This window comes from Galeopterus variegatus, unplaced genomic scaffold (assembly GCF_000696425.1).
Source record: "Galeopterus variegatus unplaced genomic scaffold, G_variegatus-3.0.2 Scaffold53, whole genome shotgun sequence".
NCBI lineage: Eukaryota > Metazoa > Chordata > Mammalia > Dermoptera > Cynocephalidae > Galeopterus > Galeopterus variegatus.
In genome coordinates, this window is record NW_007726164.1 from 43101 (window position 1) to 62227 (window position 19127).

Genomic DNA, 19127 nt, shown 5'->3' on the forward strand with positions numbered 1-19127 from the left:
AAAATCAGGACCCAATCACAACAACTGATGTTCTTAAACTCCTTGGAAATATAAAAATCCCCTTGGGTACTTATTTTGAAAGCAGAGTCCTGAATGCCATCACCCTAGACCTAGCCTATGATTAGAATCACTGGCAGTGGGGTCTCAGAATCTACATTTTGAACAAGCACCCCCAGGAAATTCTGATGAGGGCCACGCACAGACCACACTTGGGTAAGGACGACCTGAAGACGAGGAAAAGTTAAGAGAAGAAGCCTCATCTGTTCAATAGCCACAAAGGGATACAAAGCCCTAATGTAAATAGTTGAAAATCAAGTTGCTCTCACCCACACTTTACCAAAATTAGGAGATTGGAATTGAAAGAAAGAAAACAAAAAGTAAAAACTTTAAACTCACTGCACTATAGGAGACCACAGACCTGAGCGGAGCTCCACAACAAAACAATGAGCAGCAAGACAGCAGAGTAAGGGCACTCACTATGTGGGAGACAGGAGAAAGGAGATAGGAGGAAACAGATTTGGTTCTATGACAGGGAAGTTGCACAAATCTATATCCAAATTTTACAAAGGGCTATCCTGGAAGAAGGAATGAAGGCTATATGGAGATAATATTTTTTGATGCAAATTTTAGGAAATTTGATCTGTTATAGAGCTTTCTCTAGTTTACACATGTTGAAAATCTCACAAGTTATTTATCAAATAACTTTCCTTTAGCACAAGAATATGTTTATTCAAATTCCAATAAGTATTGTCTCCAAGGCCACATACCATATAGAGGCAACAGTGAGCCATGACTGCTAAGAGCCACCAAGAAGAGTTTCAAATGAGAAATAGCACAACAGTGACCATCATGTGTGATACTGACAATCAGCCTACATTGCAATACAAGAAACTGATGATTTCAAAGTGTGATACTGCCATCATGTGTGAGACTGACAATCAGCCTACATTGCAGTACAAGGAACTGATGATTTCAAACTGATGAACCCAAAGGCTCTTCACTCTTTGGGTTCTTCCATTTCTCCCTAATTCATAAGATGATATTTATTAGAAATCTGTTTTCTCTATTAAAATGCCATTGTTGCTACTGAGTACCTCCTGCTTCTTGCTGTGCTTCCACTTCAGAAATTATTTCAGCACTGGATTCTTATAACTCCTTTCAATACAGTTTACTGTGATAGTAATAGCATTACATAATACTATAAAGCTCAGGGCTTTCCAATCATCATCTCATTTCCTTCTCACAATTCTGTGATGTAGGTGTCATTATTCCTATTTAAAACATGAGAAAACAGGTCCAGAAAGATTGAGTAACTTGTCCAAGATGACACAAACAGTACATGATACAGCTAGGATTTAAACCATGGTCATCTGGCTCCAACACTCCTAACTACCAAGCTATGATTTCAATATACTGTGCTCAATGACTATCACGCAAGGAGTACAAAGTATTACTAGAGCTCAGGGAAAATAGTGTCCATCTCTGGCTAAGAGGAGAAGACTTCATTGTGATGGCATTTAAATTTCCAATTCTTTGGAAGATGGTAGAAATTAGATAGCCAAGCAGGGACAGAAAAGCAAAAGGACTTTCCCATCTGGTAAAAACAGCCCAAATAAAGCACATGTGAGAAAGTCAGAGAGAACAGCAGAGAGCCTTGAATGTCAAATTAGAGAGACTGAGTTTTATTACTTCAGTAATCAGTAGGAAGCAAGAGGACCAAAACCGTATTTTCCATGTTCCATGCTGTCACCAAAATAAAAATCTAAGAGACTGCTTTAAAACTTTACTGACTGCAATGTGGATGGAAACTCCAATTCCTAAACATAGCTCCCATCTACATTTTCACCTTCCTTAACAGCTATTCCTAGCCACATTAAAAGTTAGCACAATTCTTTATATGTGCCATGCCCTATAATGTCTGCCTATCTTTGCGCTTGCTACGTATCCCCTTCTCTCCCTAGAGAACTCCTATTTATCCATCAAGAACCAACGCAAAATTCACTTTTATAAAGACTTTCCTATCTTCCTCAAGAATTTATGGCTCCTTCTTCTGTGTACATTGATTATAGCATTTACTACATCATATCGCCTACATATCTTGTCTATATATTTCCATTCAATGTCAATCATTTTTGCAATGTTAGAATGTAGCAGAGCAGGGGCAGTCAGCAAATACTCACTTTTCCTGAACAAAGATTGGCCTGGCAATGGAATGGAAAATTATTTGAAAGAAAGAAAATGAATAAAGGGAAACCAGGATAGATGTGAGACAATTAAGATTTCATCTAGGTTACTGGTGATGGGAGAAAAGCAAAAGTGTCTCGATTCTCAATCACAGCTAATAGAATCTATCTGATTTGTCACTGGACTAGAAAAGGGGTGAGGAATGCAGCTCAGCAAAATCTTATGACTGAGATGTGGGGCTTGGGTGTCTAAATAAGGGTGGAAGTAAATAGAAATAGTAGAGTGCACAGTGGGATTGAAATAATAACCTTATACATACATGCTGAGTTGGAGAAATCAGCAAGACTTTCAGAGAGAAATGTCCAATAATTAAAGATGTAAAAATGGAAGTTGAGAGAGTTAGAGATATTAACTAAAAGTTCCCCCAATAGTGGTGAAAGTTAATACAGTCCAAGTAGATGAGATTATTAAGGAAGAAAATGTAGAAGAAATGACTAAGAATTAATCTTAGAGATTTGTAAGTTAAGAAGTAGAAGGAAGTCAGCAAAGGCATGGCCAGAAAGATAAGAAAGGTAGGGAAAAAATCCAGGATACGGCAATTACATGGGAGCTAAGGAAAGAGATAAGAATATCTACCAGGTATTGGGAACTGGTCAAGAGGATGATTAAGGAGTTTATAATTAGGTTACTAGTGGCTTTTAAGAGGGCCTTTTCAAAAGAGTTATAGAGGCAGAAAACAATTTCAAAAAGTTATCTGATCTTGCTTTTAAGCAGCAGGAAAAGCCAACAGAGAGAAAGATTGATGACTCAAGAGGAAAATAAATAGCATAACTCATGGAGTGGGAGTCCAGAGAAGGAAACTTCAAAAATGATGAGCAGATAATCTGGTTGTGACATCTTTCAATGCATGATAGCTCATCAATTCAGTTCATTTAGCTGCATGGGTGGCTACATTTGTTTTGTGATCACTTCCTTCCAGGCAATAGCTGATTAGAGCAATGTAGACATGTGACCCAGGTATTGGAATGGAGGCGGTTCATTTATTGTGTGCTATTGGCTAAATATCCTGAAGGAGTAGGGTGGACATATTTTACCATTTGGAAAAAAAGGCAGAAAAGGCTGATCTGCTTACAGAAGCATGCAGCAGATAATAGCAAGAAGTGATGTTAGCAAGAAACATGATAGCTTTCTGGTTATTAGTTCTAATTCCATCCTGAGGTCAACCTCCATTTTTACCCTTGGGTGCTCTGGTGCCCCTGTATTATTATAATAAATTCCCCTTTTCTGCTTTAACCTAGTTCAAATTAATACTTGTAACCAATATCCTTCCTAATTAAAACATGTACTGAAAAAGCAAGAATTCCTTTTTTTAAAAAAGTTACCAATTTCATAAAATCTGAAGGTAGGTATGGCAAACTAGAATATGTCTTTTGAAAATAATGGCAGATGGTGGGTAAAAACTTGGAAATAAAACCAAAATTAGACTAGCAGTCTAGTATTTGTGAAGCCACAATTACGTTGTGAAGACAAAGCCGACAAATCTGGAAATCAAAACGAAGTGATACAAAAAAATGAAAGCAGAACCTATCTGAAGGAGATTTTACTTCAAAAATAAAGTTATGAATTTATTTTAAAATGCATCAAAAATAACAGATTAATACTGGATGGAGAAAAAAAATGGATTGATGAACAGTCAAGCAAACACAACAAAATGTTTAATGGTAGAATCTAGGTGGTTGGTACACAAATGTTTACTGTAAAGTTCAACTTCGCGATATGTGTAAATTTTTTCAAAATAAAATGTTGGAAGGAAAATGAAAACTGTTGACACTATAATCCTTAAAGTATATCACCTCATATAATAGGATTTGTCTGAACAGTAAATAGCAGCCATATGGCTGAATAAGCATAAAGTGTACATTATTTACTGAGAGTAATAAATGGTTTAAATCAGTACATCTAAGCTGGTTGCCTCAGTTCTCCCTCCTCCTCATCACCCCAGAGGCCCAGACAGGGTTAAGCACTGTTCCCCAGGCTCTCTGTGGTAATGTTTTGGTTTCCCCTTAGAGGCTCAGGCCAAAACATCTAATTTCCTTTATCTGAATTTCTGGAAAGCTGCTTTCTTAAATTACAAGATATAAATCTGCTCAAATGCAACATAGTCTTTTTCCAAGGAATCCAATTATTTTCAATTCTTTATTCTTGGTCAGAATTAAGCCCAAATAAGCAGTTGTCCTTTATTTTTACCTCTGTCCAATGGGATGAATGAATGAGGTATTCTAATATTCTTTGACTAATTAAGGCCCTTTTTAAAAAATATGCCTTAAGGAAATTATTAAGGATTTAATTAACTGTAAAAAGTTTATCATATCATTCCTTATAATAGGAAAAAATTGGAAATAATTAAATGTAATACTACACTGGTTAAATAAGTTGTAGTACCTACATATAATACTTCTTGAGTGACTGCAAATGTTGCACATTAATATTTCTTGAATGGAATGTTATACACAAGATAGTGAATGAAAAATGGTGGTTTCAAGACATTACTGCATGACCTTCCACATCCGTTTACATCTGAAAGGGTATATGTCAAGGTGCTATAGTGGTTATCTCTTAATTAGGTTGGATGTTAGTCTTTATTCTGATTATCTATTACTTTCTATTTTTTCTGCAACAAAATGCATAATGTTTCAGAATAACAAAATTATTTATCTTTCCATTTTCTTTATAATTGTAAAATAACTGCTGGACATTATGCTGCTAGCACAGTAAGACTTCTAAATGCTACCCAGATGGATGAAGGCCCCCATCATTACTGTAGCCAACTGCCACACCAGTTTTATAAACTTTATTATACTGCTCAAATATTCCTACCCTAATTCTTAAACTGCTGGACATTATGCTGCTAGCACAGTAAGACTTCTAAATGCTACCCAGATGGATGAAGACCCCCATCATTACTGTAGCCAACTGCCACACCAGTTTTATAAACTTTATTATACTGCTCAAATATTCCTACCCTAATTCTTTTAATTCTGTTCTCATCCAAATGCTCCCATCAATGTTTTCAACCTCAGATTTAAGAATTTTCACATAACCTCTCAACACAGAATAGTATTCTATCAACCCTTTTACACTATGTTTCCTTGAAATAAAGTTGCCCTTCCATTGCTGTACCAGTCACCATTCCCCTGCCATACCTCTCTTGTAGCACTTAGCACCATGCAGTAACAGAAGACACATCAGTCTTCCATAGTAGGCCTACATGTCCCAGAAGGCAAAAACTATGTGTCAATCCTCCCCAGTACTTAGCACATAGAAGATACTGAATAAACTGTCAACAAAGTTGGGTAAATGAAGTTTCAAACAGGTGAGGAGACAGGTGGAGCACCTAGCTGATTTAAATGAATTAAAGGCTCCAGACCTAGATATTACATCCCATTACCCTTAGCATTCAACAGTATGATTTTAGAGCTAGTGTCCATAACCAAAGAATTCATGGGGAAAAGGGAAAGGAAGCCTGACTAATGCCTCCCCAATTCTCAAAATTAAAAAGAAAAGATCCCAAAAACAACAGACCCTGAAACCTAGTGCCAATCAACGGAAGCAAAAGTCTTCCACAGAATGGCACAGGAAAGGTGTGGAAGCTGAAAAAAGTGACATAGATGAGAGACCTTGTCTAAAATAGTAGAAGAGACAGATAAATTAGAAGCTAAGGTTTAAAAGTACAGGCTTTAAACAGTGGTTAGGAGTGAGGGGATGTGAATTGACTCCAGCTACATTAGTCCCCTTGTTGCTCTCCTAATATGCTTCATATGCACTTTCCTTCACTTTGCACACACTATTGCTCTTCCCGGAACATTCATTTGCCTAGACAGCCATACACCTAAATTCTCTCATCTCCTTAAAATATTTGCTCAAATGTCACATTCTCAGTGACATCCTATTTAAAACTTGAGCCCTACCCCCTCACCCTCTCTTTTTGTTTTTTCTATAGCACTTATCACCTTCTAACACACTTAATAATTTGCTTATTATGTTTAGTTAATTATTCATTTCATCCATTAGAATGTAAGATCCATGAGGGCAGAGATCTTTGTCCATTTTGTTCACTGATGTAGTCTAGCCCAAGTACCTAGAACACAAGTGACCAATAAAAACTTGTTTAATGAAATAGATGTCAAAGATTGTGAAGAACTGTAGAGAGCACTAACATTAATAAAACAAATGTATTTCACAGGGCCTATTTTCCAAAGCCTTGTAGTCTCAGGTTTAGCCTAACCTTTTGGAATTACATATAGAAATGTTAACTTTGCAAAAGACAGGAAACTTTCCTCAGGCTAAAGTCTCTGTTACAGGTAGAGAATGTCTGGCTCAAGGACAGATGTCCTTGGTTAACCTACTGATTGATAGGTAAAATACCAGGAAAATTGCTGTAGGGAAAAACAGCGTTTGCTAAGATCAAGCTTTTGTTGGTGGATCAACTTAATCTCTTGCAAATTGCATTATGGAATGTCACTTTGCTTGTTTCACTGATGTTACCAGCCTCTACTATTAAACTACCCCACCTATGTTCTTTTCCTGTAACTTCCTGGTCTGCAGAATAAATGCTGGGAGAGAAACCCAGTTCATGGTTAATTTCCAAAGGAAGGAATGCCTCTCTCTTGAGGGTTCCGGGAAATTAACCCCTTCGAGGTCTCTCACTGCTCGGAAGAAATGGGCTTTGAGTAATCCTTTTTGCGGCTCCATCACCCAGGAGAAGAGAGGTGATAAATCCGTGTGAGGCAAAGCAACAAAGAACAATGAATAGGGCTTGGTGATAGCAGTACAGTATCAAGGAAAAAGCTCTAGACTTGAGATAAAAAAACCTAGATCCATAAATGTCTCAGTTGGAACAAACACCTTTTCACAAACACAGCAATCTGTGACATGAGATAATATTAAATTGTATGAAACTTCTAAAGGTATTTTCAAGTCTAGCCTCGCTGCAACAAGCCTAGGATGCTGCTGTCTCCTGCCCTTGGCCCAGGTCTCTGCTTGTCCTGGAGCACTGGTCAGGGGCAGACATGGCTCCCTCACCCAGCGCCACTCACAAGGGAAAGCTCAACATGACTGGAAGCAAACAAAAATAAATGCCTTTGCTCAAACACAACCTATACTGTTAAATTAAAGTAAATTACAATCAAAACCTGAAAAAAAAATCTAGATCCAAATCTAAGCTCTACCACTCACTAGCTAGAAAGTGACTGTTTTCTGGCAAATGGCTATGAATTTCAGTTCCTCATCTGTGAAAGGGTGGTTGTAAGGATCAGATGGCATAAATACATATAAAGCAACAAGATAACTGTAGAATCCTTAATTTGAATAAGTAAATTCAAAAGAGAGTGTTCAGCCTTAAAAGAACGAAAAGAAGTTCCAGATTAAGGGTTGAAGTACGTGACTGTGGTTAACACTAAGAGAAATACGAAAGCCCAGAAAAGTAACTTCATTTTAGAGAAAGTATTGATAATGAGTTAGGTTTCAGTCCACAGTTGTACTGTCCAACATGTTATCACTAGCCACATGAGCCTATTTAAATGTAAATTAATTAAAATTTTAAAAATTTAAAATTCAGGTCCTTAGGGCCGGCCTGTGGCTCACTCGGGAGAGTGCGGTGCTGATAACACCAAGGCCATGGGTTCGGATCCCATATAGGGATGGCCGGTTCGCTCACTTGGGAGAGCGTGGTGCTGACAACACCAAGTCAAGGGTTAAGATCCCCTTACCGGTCATCTTTTGAAAAAAAAAAAAAATTCAGGTCCTTAGTCATATTAGCCTTAATTCAAGTGCTTAACAGCCACACATGGTTAGTGGCCACTGCACTGCATAGTGCAGATTATAAAACATGTCTATGATCACAGAAAGCTCCTTTTGGGTAGTGCTGATTTATAAAATTTGAGTTGACAGCAAAATATCCAGTCAAGAGAATATGTGACTAGCTTAAGTCATGAGGTATTCACATGGGTGTCACTTTAATATCCCTGATGATGGATTCCTGTAAAGTTCAAGCACCTTCAGAAGAAATGCAAAATCCAACCAGGTAATCAATCTGAGCGGGAGCTGCAAACTTCTATGAATATAATGAATTACATAATTCATATTACTTGATTCCGAGGTCCTGGGATACAAGAATACTCCTCCACTTGATGATATGAAATCACTGACACGGCAACTATAAATAGAATTTGGAGCTTTCCAAGGAGGTTGCTGACAAGAATCTGCTCAGCATCCTGGCCAAAACTTCTGGTTAGTAACTTCAAACATGCTGGCAAGACCAAATATTACATGCAATCATATTTTTCTTAGTGAATAACAAGATGATATCTACAGCTCCAAATGTCACCCGGGAGGCAAGTCTCTCATCAAAAGTAACCGCAGTTACTGAAATAGTAGTACCCTTCCTTAATGAGTAAGCATATTTCAACTACAGAAAGATCCAGAATTAAACATACAAATGCTTAAGAGAAGAGAATCAAAGGCAGATGTTTATGTTTTTGTTTTAAGAAAACTATGCTGAGCTGGCCATTTAACTCAGTTGGTTACAGCGCAGCTTTATAACACCAAGGTCATGGGTTCAGATCCCAATATCAGCCAACTGCAAAAACAAAAAACTATGCAAAAACTGATCTTTTATATGGTACTTACAAAATTTAAGAGAATCTGGCCTTTAAGAATGACTGACTTGTAACTCAAATTTAAAATGTATGATTGGGTAATAGATTTAGATTTGTGGTTTTAAACTGAAATCTTGTAAGTTCATAAATAATATTTGAACATTTCAAGAACTTCAAGGTTAAATACTAAAATAAATAACTATTCAAACCAAAATGTAGCAATCACCTAAATGCTCACCAATAACAGAATGGATAAACTGTTGTATATATGCACCTACAGGGATATTATTCAGCAAGGAGGATGAACAAAATACAATTTAGACGCGACAACATGGATGACTATTGTGAACATAATACCAAGGGAAAGAAGCCAACTGCATAATTCCATTATATAATTCCATTTATATTAAGTTCAAACAGGCAAATCTACACTATGGTGTTAGAAGTCAAGATAGCAGAGCCATTGGAAGGAGCATAAAGGGGGCTCATAGGGTACTGTAATGCTGTTGCTTAATTTAACACAAGATGGATGTGTTCACTTTGCAAAATTAATTAAGCTGTAAACTTACAACTTGTGCATTTATTTTTGAAATAAATTATATAATAGTTCAATAAAGTTTAACAAGTTAATAAGTATATATATAAGCATTTATAACTATTCAAATGAGGTTTTAATCCATATACCACACCCAAATTTTAATCCATGTACCACACCTGATAGTCTCAGGACCATCAGTCTATATAAACTACACTTAGGGAAACACGAACATATCAAAGAGAATGGGAGGGGAAGGGCACAATTCCAGAATAGCAATAATTTTGATGTGTAGCTAGAGTACATAGCAGATATCAAGAAAATAAGAGATGGGCCTAAAAGGCTGATTAGGACAGATCTTCCTGGAGAACCTTAACTACCCTGTCAAGAAAATTGTGTTACGTATTCAGTAGGCAATGGGAATAGCACATGCTAATGAGGCAGGTGGAAGTCTCAGCCCTTTCCCCTAATTTCTCCATTCCAGCAATACCTCCATTCTCCAGACTCCAGTTTCCAATGTGGAAAGACTTCAGCAAGAGTAATGGTTCTGGCCTCTTCCCAGCCTTTACACACTCACTCTTTCTCATGGGAGGAGTAATTTAACAGGTCAGTAAATTCTGAGAGAAGGCACCAAGCACCTGGGGTCAGCCCTTTCTCTCTCTTTAGAATCTACCCACCACAGTGGTTATTCTCTAATGTTTCAGTGGTGTGTGTTAGGTTTACTGGAGCTGGCCCTGGCCATGCGCCTGCAGAGGAGGCCTTCTGCGGTCCAGCACTGCCTGTGATGCAGTCTGTCTAATTCAGGGTAAATATCAGGAAGTTCTTCCAAACCATGTTCTCCAACCAGCTTTATTATCAATAAAGCTGACATTTTTACCTCCATCTGTCTGTATCCTATGTCTTACCTCTAAACTGATTCTGAACTCAGATATTGGGACAGGGATATGATGAATTACCGGTAAAACTCAACAAATAAAGAGAGCACTAAAAGGGGGAGGGCAACTACTTCTTTATGCCTACTCAGGATCCTTTGATTTGGTTAAAGGTTGAAATTAACATACTATCTGATGAACAGAAGGTATCTTCTCAAATAACAAGGAGATAAAGTCAAAAGGAGTAATAGTTGCTTAGCGCTTGCTTTTAAGGTGTTCCATAAAGTATCGCATCTGACTACAACAGAACTCCATTTCTCTGCAGCCTAAAAACAGACCATTTAATTTATTCCCAGATATTTTTATTAAATAACTACAGGGTAGATGGATGTACAGTAAGTAATTTCCTGACACAAAGAAGTCTACTTGGAGAAGGTGTAGTCCATCTTAAAATGCAATCTAGAGAAGTATGATACCAAATGAACATAGAGATTAAGTCTTCAGAGTTTCTTGTTCATTCACAGTCCAAAGACAGAGTTAGTTTACAGCTAAGCAATAAATCCTCCATGACCTCTTCTCCTCCTTTCTCCTCGGATCTTAAGGTCCCCCAAATTCCTCCTTCTCATTCCCTTTTCTTCCCAAAACTGTCTTCTCCCACAAGTCAAACAGCAAAATTCACTCACAAAAGGAATTTTTTCTTTTGGTCTTTTTACACCATCCATTATGTTTTCTTAAATTATGAATTCAATTTTGACAAGATATGATTTGTAACTTATCCAATAAGAACAACATAAACTAAAGCCTTCTGAACTACATGACACAGTATCTGATAATGATCTGTGATAATTATTTTGTGATAATAATCACAAAAAGTCTGAAACTTGGCCTGAAGCAACTTGATGAACAGTGAGTAGATAATCTTGCCCCAGGGAACACCACCAAGTGCGACAATACAGCATAGGGGAAAGAACATGGGCTCTAGAGCAACACAAGTGTTGAAATGCAGTCTCTTTCATTTCACAGTTGCATGACCTTACACAAATCAACTTCCTTGAGCCTCTACTTCCTTGGGAACACCACCAAGTGCGACAATACAGCATAGGGGAAAGAACATGGGCTCTAGAGCAACACCAGTGTTGAAATGCAGTCTCTTTCATTTCACAGTTGCATGACCTTACACAAATCAACTTCCTTGAGCCTCTACTTCCTCACCTACAACATACATGTAGGATCACCTATTTTCAGAGGTGCTATGAAAATTAAATGAGATAACGTACATAAACTTTAGCTGTGCCTGGCATATTAGGACTCAAATTAAGACTCCTATTACTACAGATTGAGCATCCCTAATCTAAAAATCCAAAATCCAAAACGCTCCAAAACCCAAAGCTTTTTGAGCCCCAACATGATACTCTAAGGAAATGCTCACTGGGAGAATTTCAGTTTTTCCGATTAGGGACGCTCAAGCAGTATGTATTTTGAAAATGTTCCAAAATCCAAAAACATCCGAAACCTGAAACACTTCTGGTCCCAAGCATTTTGGATAACAGATACTCAACCTACACTACCACTAGAATTCCTAGCTAAGAACTCAAAGTAGACTAAGTATTTCATTCAACATAACTATCTAAATAAACTCTAAATTTGCCAAATGATGTTAAGTCATAAGTCAGGTTACTTGTGCAAGTAACACCTGTGCAAATGCATCAGCTCTTGCAGGCTTCGGGATGCCCTCCAGGGAAACATTTACAAGAGATTAACTGAGCTTTTTTCCTTCTGGAAAACATCTGCCAAAGCTTCTAGAAAACATCTGCCATCTTCTACCAACATAATAATAATGTTAAAGAATACATTATTTTTTGAAGAATGGCATATGTAAATAACATTATAAGCAAGTAAATTAAACACTCAGTAGCATTCTTAATCAGATATCCTTTGGCCTGAACCAGAAGAGTTTATAACCTCTGTAAAAATTACCATAGAGCAGTTCTGACTAATGCAAACCACAATGTGGCTGAAGCCAAAGTTACATCTGGGAAAGTGGTTAGCAGTGTGGAGGGACGAAAGTCAGCAAGGAATTTCTTCTCTTTTTCACATTTCAACAGCTTTAAAATAACACAAAAAAGTGAAAAAATCCAAGACCAAGGCATAAAAATGTCACATACATAATTAACATTTACTATGATTTTTAAGAATCTAAAATTGCATTCAGAAGCAAGGTCAAAAAGAAACTATACATAGAGTTAACATACACTTAAAGAAAAAGGGAGGGCCCAAAAGTAAACCATCACACTCAAAACTGCTCAGCAATTTCAAGTAATGAAAATATATGTTCCTGGATAGAAGTAAATGGAACCAACTCATGGGAGACCACGTGACAAGTAAGCAACAGGTCTTAATTGGTCAATCCTCTTAAAAGTCCACATACCTAAGGATTATCATCCTTTTCTACTTTCATTTGGTCTCCAAACTCCCAAGGCATTAATTTAGTCACATAATTTTTTTCTTAATCCCATAATTTTAAAGTATTACCTAATATACTAACTTACAAAACTCTCAAACCCACCCTTTCCTCCTCATTCTCACTGCTATTGTCTTGGTTTAATCCTTCATTATTTCTCATCTATTGTGCTACAACAGCCTCCCCTAACTGATCTCCCTATTGAATACCCTTCTTCAATCTATTCTTAACACTGCAGCTGGAGCGACTTCTCTCAAATGCAAACCCAATCTGATCATGTCTCTTCCCAGCTTAATTCCTTCCATGGCTCTCTATCACCTAGCCCACTCAGCTGCTTCATTTTTCTTCATTAAATTTAATCACCATTTGACATACCATATTACTTGTTTGTTCACTGTCTCCACACCAACTAGAATATAAGTTCCATAAAGGCAGTTTTTGCTCACTGCTGTTGCATGCACAAATGAGTGAATAAATGAATAAATGAATAAATGAATGAATGGACTGACCACCTACAAGCCAAAGGCCTCCCTAACCTGCCACTACCCTCTTTTCACTTTACTCCCACACTTCTACCAATATTGAATTGTCTACTTACCTAAATACAATATGCACTTTCATGCCCCCTTGCTTTGCCATATGCTGTTCCCTTTGCCTGGAATATAAACTCTCCTCACTATCCAATCAACCTGCCAAATTATCACCTTCCCCAGACCCCTTAAATAGTTTATCACTCTTTCTTTCCTTTGTGCTACATCTGTACCTACATCTGCAGTGGCTCTAATCAAACTGTACTGGAATGTGTATCTCCCTTTCTAGATTTTGAGTTCTTTGAGGCAAGGACTATTTATTTATCTCTTTACCTACTGTGCCTAGCACAGTACCTGTCATAAAGCAACTACTTTATAAATGTTGAGTAAATTAATGCATGCATGACTATTCTGTAAGAGGAATGAAAACATGAAGTTTCAAGAAGTCACTACTCCAAATCCATAATGAATTTAAGCACAAAAAGCCATGAGATGAAACAATTACAACCAATGCCGTTGTCAAGAGTAACAAAAGGGAAGAAGTAATACACTTATCACCAAATGATTCGAAGTTAATTGATATATGGCCATACTCGTACCTTATTGGATATACACTCTGGCTCCTCCTTGCTCCATCATTTGCCTTTCCTTTAGGCTCAGTTCTATTGCTGGCAACTGAGGCCCCAGCTAAGCAATAGGAAGTAGAAGGTAGACGTGGGTTCCCTGTAAATAATCTATCCAATAGATCACTCTCTGAGGCAGAATATTTCATCTAATACAAGTTTTTGAGCTCCCTCATATTTTGGCTGAACTTCTAAGTACTTGTACATGACTACATCTTACTTATCACTAGCCACTTAACCCTGAACCAAAGACCAGAATTTCCCACCATCTGTAACCTATGCCATAAATGGGTTGCAGTTGTGCCTGAGCTATTGATGCCTTCAGTCCTTGGAGCAGCCACACGGGAGACCAGTCACCTTCAGCCATGAGAAGCCTCATCCATTACCCCAGTGTGCCTTACAAACATTACTACTTTTTCTCTGAATGCTGCAAACCAAGGCCACTAATCCAACCATAAGGAAAACCTGCCCTCCTACTTAGTTCTAAGAGTGTAAACTCACATACAAATGTACACACAGATGGTTACTAATGAGTAGGCATAAGAGTACATGAAGTTCGTTTTAAAAAGTTCAAAAACTTTTAAATCCAGGGACAGCTAAAATAACATCAAGTGATGCCAAAGGACGAGATGTGATCCCTCATGCCTCCCTCCCTCACCACTTAGTAACCAAGTTCTGGAACATTTACCTCCCAATAGCTTTTCAAATAGGGTGCCTACTATCAATACATGCCTTAGTTCAGAATCTCAGCATTTCTCACTGGTATAACAGTCTCCTAGTTAGTCTCTCTGTCTTTGGACACAATGAAAATTGCAGTTACCATTTGTTGAGGGGTTATGTAACAGGCATTGCACTAAGCACTTGATCATTTAACCACATATTTTTCAGTTTTCACAACACTGCAAAGCAGAAATTATCTTCATTTTTACAAATGAAGGGATGAAGCTCTGAAGCTCTGAGAGAGATTAAATGATTTAACCAAGGTAACAAGCAGAAATTGTGTAGCGGAAATTCAAACCCAGATCCATGTTCCCAGCCATTATATTGCTAAACTGCTCATCTAAAAGGTAAATCTAATCATGTTTCCCTCCACATAAAATCCTGTAAACAAGACTCACCTCTCCAGCCTTCATCCTCTGTCATTCTCATCTCCACCTGCCACACTTGACTCCCAGCAGTTCTCTAAAAAAAATGTTTCTTACTTCTTTACCTGTGAACTTACTATTTGTCTGCTAAAAACACTTTTCCCCTTTAGCAGGCTATTTCCAACACAAACTTAAAGATTTACTCAGACAATATGGAAAGCTTTGCCCTAACAAACACACCCAAACCTGGGTTAAGTCACCATGTGCTACAGTTATCAACTAAGCTTCTTATCACACTGTACTGTAACTTTTCTTACTAGGCTATTAGTTCCTTAAAAGTAAATACTGCATTTTTAAATCTCTGTATTGCTAGCACAATGTGTATATAAGAGTAAGGACTCATGTATGTTCAATTAATGAATTAATTCATTAGAAGCAGGACAGTTTAAGAACTTGGCCCTAAGGTCAATATGATGTGCTTTCAAACTCTAACCTACCATAGTATACCTGCCAAACTTGCAGCACACTTCATCTTTTTTTAACTTATCTGCAAATGGGAGAAAACTGAACCGATCTCATGGCTTTGGAAGAAGCAAAAGAAATAATGGATTTAGCACAATCTCTGGCACACTGAAAGTACACATTAAACATTAGCAATACCTTTTTTCACTCTCAAAGTTTATCCACGCTATATTTCAGAAGCTACGTCTCAGAAAATAACTACACCCATTAGCTTTCCTCAGAGATTAAGATTTCCCAAAAAAGTCGGAAGTCAAGATTTCTTACAAACATCCCTCATGTACAGACCCTGTCTTTTATATGGTTACACAGAGCTCAGTAGCTATACCACCACACCCTAAATCACTAACCAGTATTTGCAGTTTATTATCATCGGTTTCCTCCCTTCCAGTCAAAGATCATGCCGCTAAACCGGGGGAAACTTACACCTCAGAAACGAATCAAAACATTTTTCCAGGGCACGACACCCGCACCCACGCTTCCAAGAACTACCAGAGATCCCTGTAATCATCTACTACAAACTTAAATCTCGGAAAGCATCAAAGAACCCCTGCCACCCATTCCAAGACCTTAGCCCCCAAAGTATTCATGCAAAATAGAGAATTCCTGGCATTAAGAACCCAAGAAAAAAGGATCCCTTTAAACCCTTCCCCTATAAGCGTTCTTCAGGTCTGTTACCCTCAAAGTGACCAAAATCCACTCTCATCCCGCCCCCTTCTTGACAGAGTCCGAGGTCTGGTCCACTCTCGTAAGAGAGGTGGCTCCCCACCTCAAGAGACTGGGATGCCTTCCGCTAGTCCCTGTCACCTCCCTTCCCGTTTCGCCTTTGCCCTTCCGCAGCACAGGCCCGACCTGGTCCCTCTCGGCCAGCTCCCTTCCACAGACCGCTACTCACCGCTTCTTGGGGATGGTGCCAGACTCCGGCGCGGCGGGAGTGGCCGTGGGCGCCGCCGTGGCCGCCGAGGCGGCTCTCCGCGCTTTGCACTCATTGGTACTCAGAGCCTCCTGGGGCCGGCCCAGCAGATGGCCCGAGAGAACCCGCAGCCTCCGCCCGGCGCGGTCCGGGTCCCGGTCCCGGTCTGCTGCAGAGTCTGAGCTCACGCTAAAAAATATATTGGCAGAGGGATCTGAAGAACACCATATCCCTAGGACTAGAGATTAACAGCTGACCTATAGAGTCTTGACAACTTCTAAGAATGAGATTTTGCCTTCCTGGTAAACTTGCAAAGAAGGCCAGACTGGCTAAAAACTATCAATTAAGGGCTAGGCAAGTTACTGTTGGAGAGCCACCCCAGCCTGCGGCCTTTTTTTATATAGTCCTCAAACTAATGGTTCTTATATTTGAAAAGTGTCATTTAAAAAAAAAGAAAAAAGAATATGCAACAGAGACCTTCTGTGGTTCCACAAGTCTTAAAATATGGATTGTCTGTTCTTTACTGGTCCTATCGCCTCTGAAAATTCATATACAAAGAGATGCCAGGCCACATTGAAAACAACCCAAATGTCTAGCAATGGAGAAGTGGTTAAATAAGTTGTATCAGTATGATAAAGTATTTTTTCAGCAATTACAATAATTTAGTACAACTGTGGAAGCATAGGAAATGCTTATAAATTTGTTAAATATAAAAAATAGCCATAAACTAGGCATTTTATATATATATATATAGATATATATAATTTTATATATCTATATATATATCTTTACTAAATCTTTGAAACAACACAATGACACAGGTTATATTATCCTTATATTATAGATGAAGGCTCAAAGAGAATAAGCGGCTTTTCTGAAATAGCTATATGTTATCTCAGATACCATATACTTCATGTCATTGTCGTTAATCCACCACTAGAGTTCTGGGACATTAACATTGTATGTTGTCGTGCTCGGGCTCTTTTACCTGCCCATAATCCTGCCAGCTGGGCCAATTATCGAGTTAGGGCTGGGTCTGGAGCTCACAGACCCCTCAAGCCCGTTGTCCAGATTGGGTCACAAACCCTTCATATGCCAGGCTGGGTCCCCAGACTTTCCCATACACCAGACTAGGCCACCAGACCCCTAACACACAGGTCTATGAGCTAGGTAACCAGCAAACAGGTCCTTGGAAGCCGTAGGTTGGAAAGCATGGCTGCGTAGAGCGGCCTCCGCCCAAGGCAGACGCCAGCCAAGGTGGCAGCACCACACATACGCACTAACTCCACCCACACACAATTTGTTTGCTGAACCACCCCCAACTGGGCAAGGCAAGGGGAGCCTGATTAAATTATTCTATTTTCCCAACAATCCACCCCTTCAGGGTCCCTCGCTGTACAATCTACATGTTCAGAATCTTCCGCAATGTTCCCTTAGCAAGGATAAACGACCTTTATGTTCACATATTACCTATTCCATCACAGTCCCAAAAGTCTTTAGCTTGTTGCAGCACCAACTCAAAAGTCCAAAGTCTCATCTGAGAGTAAAGGCAAAACTCCTTTCAGCCATGAACTTGTAGAGTCAAAAACAAGTTTATCTATTTCCCAGATACAGTGGGATAGACATCAGGTGCGTATTCCCATTCTAGAATGGAGGAATAGAAAGGAAAAACAGGCCCCAAACAAATCCAAAACCCAAACAGGGCACACATTAAGCACACTGGGGCACCTGGACCCCTAAAGCGTTGTGCAACCTCGCGCCTACAGCTCCGCCAGGTGCAGCCAATTGAGCTGCCTGGTGCCTGCAGCTTTTCCAGGCTGGCGCTGCACATTGCCAGCAGCTCCACGGTTCTGGGCTCCTGATGGCAGTCCCGCCATCCTGGCTCCACTAGACATTTCCTCAGTGGGGGTTCTCTGTGGGGGTTCCAACCCCACTTTTCTGCTCCACATTGCTCCATAGATGACCTCTGCAGCGGCTCCACTCCTGCAGCAGGTCTCCGCCTGAGTCCCCCAACTTTTTCATACATCTTCTAAAATCTACGTGGAGGCTGCCACACCTCCATTGCTCTCACATACTGTGGGCCTGCAAACTTAACACAATGTGAACACCACCAAGGTTTTTGGCTTTTGCTCTTTGGAGGCGCTGAGGCAGGATTGCTCCAGCCAGAGCAGCCGGGATGCAGGGAGCAGTTTGCAAGGGCAATGACACCTCAGGTCTGCCCTCCAGAAAAACTCAGTTCTCCTAGGATGGGAGGGTGGTCTCCCAAACTTCTCAAACACACTCAGGGCCTGTGATGGGTGGGGCACCCATCCAGACTTCTCAAATGCCATTAGGGCATTTTCCCCATTGTCCTGGTTTTTAGCATCTGGCTGCCTCACTGCCAAGATAATGTCTTTAGCAAACAGTTTATCTGCTTCACCCTTGCGTTATTCTCTTGCCCTCCGCTTTTCTACCTCATGGCCAGGCTGCAAATTTTCCAACTCTTTATGATCTGCTTCCCTTTTACATTCTGGCTTTTGAATTACTTCAATCAGCTCAGCTTACACTGACTATTCACTCAGTCTCAGGCAGTTGAGCAGCATTTGCCCACACGGTTCAAACAGCTGCATTCACCCAGTCCATCAAGGAGTGACTACCCTGATCCTGTGCATATCTGCAGCTCTCCTGTAACTGCTGCCACTGAAATAGGCGTGTACTAACGGAGACTAACTTTCCCACCTTTTCACCAGGAGAAAACATACTTGAAATT

At 39.3% G+C, this 19127-nt stretch overlaps 1 protein-coding gene across 1 annotated transcript in view; it reads right to left on the minus strand.

Annotated features, from left to right (window-relative positions):
• The window catches only part of AGPS (alkylglycerone phosphate synthase), a gene marked incomplete at its 3' end in the record, with an annotated part of 48901 nt that extends 32340 nt beyond the window's left edge, over positions 1 to 16561 (minus strand). The window contains exon 1 of the mRNA XM_008573651.1: positions 16361 to 16561. The remainder of the gene's footprint in view (positions 1 to 16360) is intronic.
• Between the last annotated feature and the right edge of the window lie 2566 nt (positions 16562 to 19127).